The 5375-nt window shown below is 43.3% G+C and overlaps 1 pseudogene; it reads right to left on the bottom strand.

Moving 5' to 3' along the window:
* Nucleotides 1–3468: 3468 nt before the first annotated feature.
* On the bottom strand, nt 3469–5138 carry LOC101663904 (annotated as a pseudogene).
* Nucleotides 5139–5375: the final 237 nt, after the last annotated feature.

Genomic DNA, 5375 nt, shown 5'->3' with positions numbered 1-5375 from the left:
TTACTTCCCCTGGGTATATGCCCAGTAGAGGGATGGCTGGGTCATAAGGTAGATCAATTTTCCATTTTCTTTAAGTATCTCCAGATTGCTTTCCACAGTGGCTGTACAAATCTACACAACCACCAGCAGTGGAGGAGAGCTCCTACTTCACCACAACCCCTCCAACACGTTGCTCTCTGATTTACTGAATTGGGGCTACCCTTAGTGGTGTTAGGTGGTATCTCATGGTTGTTTTAATTTGGATTTCTCTTATGGCTAATGACCAGGAACACTTTCTAATATGCTTGTTGGGCATATGGGTTTCCTCCCTACTGAAAGTTTTTTTCAGTTCTTTTGCCCACTTCCTTAGGGGATTAACTGTTTTCCTCTTTTTGCAGGACATGGGGGTGTTACAGATTTTAGTAATGAGCCCTTTGTCTAATGTGTCATTACTAAAAATCCTCTCCCAGTCTATGGGTTGTCTTGTTACCCTCTTGGTGAAGTCTTTCGAGGTACACAGGTGTTTTATTCATATTAAATCCCAAAGCTATGCTGGCTTCATAGAATGAGTTTGGGAGATTGCTGCCATCCTTTCCTATGCTATGGAATATTTTGTGGAGGTTTGGGATCAACACTTCCCTGAATGCTTGCTAGAATTCTGCCATGAAGCCATCTGGCCCAGGGGCTTTTTTTGTTTGTAGCTTCATGATGGCCCTCTTTATTTCTTCTTTCACTATGGGTTTGTTGAGGTCCTTGACCTCTTTCTGAGATAATCTAGTGCAGGCTGTGGAGGGCCTCTGCCCCTAGACTACCAGAAAGGGGGCCTATGGTCTTAGTCTCCCATCATGTCCCTTTGACCCAGTGTTCATTGCCAAACAAAACGACCTGGGTGCCTTTGGGGTGAGGTATACCTGAAGATGTGGAGTGATTTAAGACTTTTGGAACAGTCAACTAGTCCACTGACCCAAAGTGGATGTGCTGCCAACTAAAGAGTTCAGCCTTCATGTTCTCCAGCAACCAACAGGAAGGTGGTAGCCATTTGGGTCACCATAGAACTGCCACCACTGCTCACTAGGTCATTTGATTGCTCCAATTTGTAGAACCCCTGAGATAACCCTCCCCAAGAACATGTCAGGTTTGATGGCCTGCAAAGGCCTCCAGTTTGGAAGTATATCATGCGTTCCTACCTTCCTTGACTTTTTCATGAAAAAAAAAAAGAGCCCCAAAGGAGACACGGTGACTTAGAAATCCCCAATGGCTCCTGAAAACCAGCAACCATAAAACATCTCTGGGAAATACCTCTTCCTGGCAGGGACAGGCCTGGAACCCGACACTACCAATGCATTAGAAATGTTTCCAGCCTCGGGCAGAGTCAAGCAGTCTGCAGGAGAATTAGGGAAGAGCTGATCACTAGGATTGTGCTAGCCTGAGTTACTTAGGTACAATAGCTCTTTGGACAAACACTATGGCACAAACAGTTAGGTGTCTGCCCCCTTCTCCCTAGAGAACCACGATTCTGTTTGCACAGTTTTCTGACTCCCTTGCATGTAGGAGGGGGCCCTGGGACAAGATCTAGCCAAGAATATGGTTGGTAAGTCTTCAGGGAAGGGGCTGACTCAGCAAGGAGGCCCTTGGCCTGGATCTTTTCTTCTCTCTGCATGGCTGAGGCAGGAAGTCAAGCTGGGAGTGCCGGGAGTTTCCGGGGCCTGTGCCAGCCTGAGTACCTCCACAACAGCATAGTGCTGTCCTCCAATCTCCTCATGACATCAAGAAATGGAAACCAAGTTCACAAGCCTTTACTACTAGCAGCCAAATGCAATTCTTGAGTGTTCAGGTGCATTTTCCGTCAGCACAAATTTTAGAGCACTGAGTTTTAAGAGCTGACATTCTTGAGCTGGCAGGCAAGAACTTCTGGCTCACAGACGTCTGGTTCAAGTTCAGGCAAAAGGCCTGTTGCAACAATGGCCTTGAATGTCTGAGCTTAGTGTGTTCCTGGGCTTCATTTATACCATGAGAACTGAGTGTGGTATAACCACAGTTCTTTTTGCAGAGCAACAAGCACTCCTTTCACACCAAACCATAGTTATGAAGGGAGCCCCAGCACTTCCTCTCCACCACCAACGGCAATGTGGTGGTTTCACTGTTCTGCAAGTTTAAACCTTAGTTCTGGGAAAACTGCCTTGCCTCTGTGAACTCTGGTTTCTCGTTTTTTGCAATGGAATTAGTGATTCTTTCCCCATCAGCATCCCAGCATGACAGTGATTAAGTGGTAAAATTCTTTTTGTTGTTGTTGCAAATTGTCGAGATTTACTAAAGTTATACTTTAGTAAGAAGAGCATGGGGAAAGAGCGTGTAAACATGCTTTTAGGGAGAGAAGATGTTAGAAAAATGGTAATAATTAATAATGCCTTAACATTTATAAAAATCACATAAACCCATCATTTTTCATTGCCTTTGAATAATTTCTGATGCTAGATATATTACTATCTGTTCACCAATAAGCAAAACACACATAAACAGTCCTAATAAATATTCAAAATTGGTTCTTTTCATAAGCCAACCATTTCTGAGATGTAAACATTTTGTGTTTGAGCATACAGTATTGCTACATAAAATAGAAAATCTTTTTTTGAGGGGAAGTTCAACCATCAGAGGATGTATTATTGCATGAAGGATTGAACATTGGCTATATACTGAAGAGAAAGCACTTTGCTAGAAATACAAGGTTTCCAAGGGCTCTCTCTCAGAAGGGTCATGGGGAAGAGACAAGCCCTTACAGAAGGGTCATGGGGAAGAGACGAGCTAGTCAGGGTGCAGAATAGCATCTATGAAACATACAACTTCCCGCTCGTTCTTTAATGCTTCCCACAACCCCACCGCCACCACTATCATGTCCTTAATTCTACCTTACAAATCTGGCTAGACCAGTGCATGCATACTGCTACCAATAAGAGCTCACAACACAGGGAATCCAAGACAAATAAACCCCTCAGGACCAATGAGAAAAGAGATACCAGGAGGGTAGGGAGAAGATGAGGGGAGAAAGGGGAAATGAATCACAATGATCTACATATAACCCCTTCCTAGGGGGTTGGACAATAGAAAAGTGGGTGAAAGGAGACAGCGGTCGGTGTAAGACATGAAAAATTATAAATTTATAAATTAAGGGTTCATGAGGGAGGGAGTGTGGGGGAGGGAGGGTAATGAGGAGTTGATATTAAGGGCTCAAGTAGAAAGAAAATGTTTTGAAAATGATGATGGCAACATGTGTACAAATGTGCTTGACACAATAGATGAATATATGGATTGTACTAAGAGCTGTAAGAGCCCCTAATAAAATGATTTTTTAAAAGGATGTTACATGGGAGAGAAAAAACATCAACAGGAACACACCTCTTTATCCTTTGACTTCCAGAGACAAACAAAGCAGGAATGATGCTTCTTTTTTCCGTTCTTCCTGGATGGCATTTCTAGCAGAGAGAAATCTGATCATCTAGTTGAAATATGGCAGTCCAAGAAGTTCACCAACTGCTTCCAAGTACCCCATGCTTTCAGTTGATCCTTTAACCAGTAATCCAGTGGATATGCCAAAAGTTTCCTTCAGAGCATATTGGCCCATAAACAGACCACTCTCTGTTCATGTGACAGAACCAATGTTATTGGTGATCACAACAAAAGTTGCTCTTGCCAAAACTTCTTTACTGACTGATTCTTGCTTGTCCTCAAGAATCATATTCCTAGAATGAGATCCTACAGCCCATCCTAGCAGACTAATCCTTTCATTCTGCTCCATAAATCTCACAGACAAGCTTGTCTGCTTGGGTGCTGACCTCCTTTGGATGCCATTTCAAGCGTCTCTTCAAAGTCGTCACAGCCAGTCAATAAGCAACACAAACGTAGAAAGATGCCTCCTCCAAGGTTTGTGCCAGTCGCTCGTTTAGAGCTCTCTTTGGAATGGACTGCTAAGGTATTGACTCCCAAACCAGTGCTCATGATCAGTAGTGGGTAAGGGTCATCCAAGTTAAAAGGCATCTTTTGGCATCACTCAGGTTCAGAGGCATTAGCACTCTGCCTCTCCATTGAAACGGACAGAATCTATATACCACAGGCCCTTTGCAAGGTCATCAACTTTGGGCAGGTGGAGGTTTCCCATTGTGGGAAAATCTTTTTCAAACTTGTAAGTATCCCACCCTGTGGCACATAGCACCATGTGTAATGTTGAGAAGTTCTCATTTCTTCCCATTTGGATAAAAGTAGGCAGGTCCTGGGTTGGGAATCTGATAAAGTACAAGCTTCGTCTTTGTCCAAAAAGCTTTAGATCCTTTAGTTCCAGATGCACATCTTGGATGCCACTGAATCCAGATGAATTCAAATACTTCTGATTACTTTTTTTCTTAAATCATTTTATTGGAGGCTCGTACAACTCTTATCACAATCCATACAGACATCCATTGTGTCAAGCACATTTGCACATTTGTTGCCAACATCATTCTCAAAACATTTGCTTTCTACTTGAGCCCTTGATATCAGCTCCTCATTTTCCCCCTCGCTCCCCACTCCACCCTCTCTCATGAAACCTTGATAATTTATAAATTATTATTATTTTGTCATATCTTCCACTCTCTGACGTCTCCCTTCACCCAATTTTCTGTTGTCCAAACCCCATGGAGGAGGTTATATGTAGATCCTTGTAATTGGTTCCCCCTTTCTACTCCACCCTCCTGGTATCGTCACTCTCACCACTGGTCCTGAAGGGATCACCCATCCTGGATTCCCTGTGTTTCCAGTTCCTATCTGTACCAGTGTACATCCTCTGGTCTAGCCAGATTTGTTAAGTAGAATTGGGATCATGATAGTGGGGTCAGGAAGAATTTAAGAACTAGTTGTATGTTTCATCATTGCTACACTGCAGCCTGACTGGCTCATCTCCTCCCCACGACCCTTATGTAAGGAGGTGTCCAGTGGCCTACAGATGGGTTTTGGGTCCCCACTCTGCACTCACCCTCATTTACACTTCTGATTACTTTTGAAACTCTCAACTTCTTGCTCTTCCTCTGCCATGATATCAACAGGTTCAAAATATTAATGCTTTACCAGTGATTCCCAATATCTAGACCAAACCATGGGAAAGAGGGTTTCTTGGCACCTTTGGTCTTCATGGTATTGGCCTGAGTGGTGAGGAGCAACCTCATGTATCATGCAAGGCAGGCAGTGTCGGCCACAATCAAGATATCTTGATAATCATTGTTGATGAGAATGTGAAATTGGGGGGAGGAGGGGGGAAGAGCCATCAGAAGTTGGAAAATATGTCCTTGATGATAAAAGTGAAGCTGGAAATTCCATGACAAAATTTTGCAAGATCAATGACTTCTTTACTGCAAATGTCTTTTTTCAAT

The sequence above is a fragment of the Echinops telfairi genome, unplaced genomic scaffold, assembly GCF_000313985.2.
Source record: "Echinops telfairi isolate 266 unplaced genomic scaffold, ASM31398v2 ScPeMD7_7;HRSCAF=31, whole genome shotgun sequence".
NCBI lineage: Eukaryota > Metazoa > Chordata > Mammalia > Afrosoricida > Tenrecidae > Echinops > Echinops telfairi.
The sequence above is the reverse complement of the archived record's forward strand: the minus strand, read 5'-3'. Positions and strand labels throughout refer to the sequence as shown.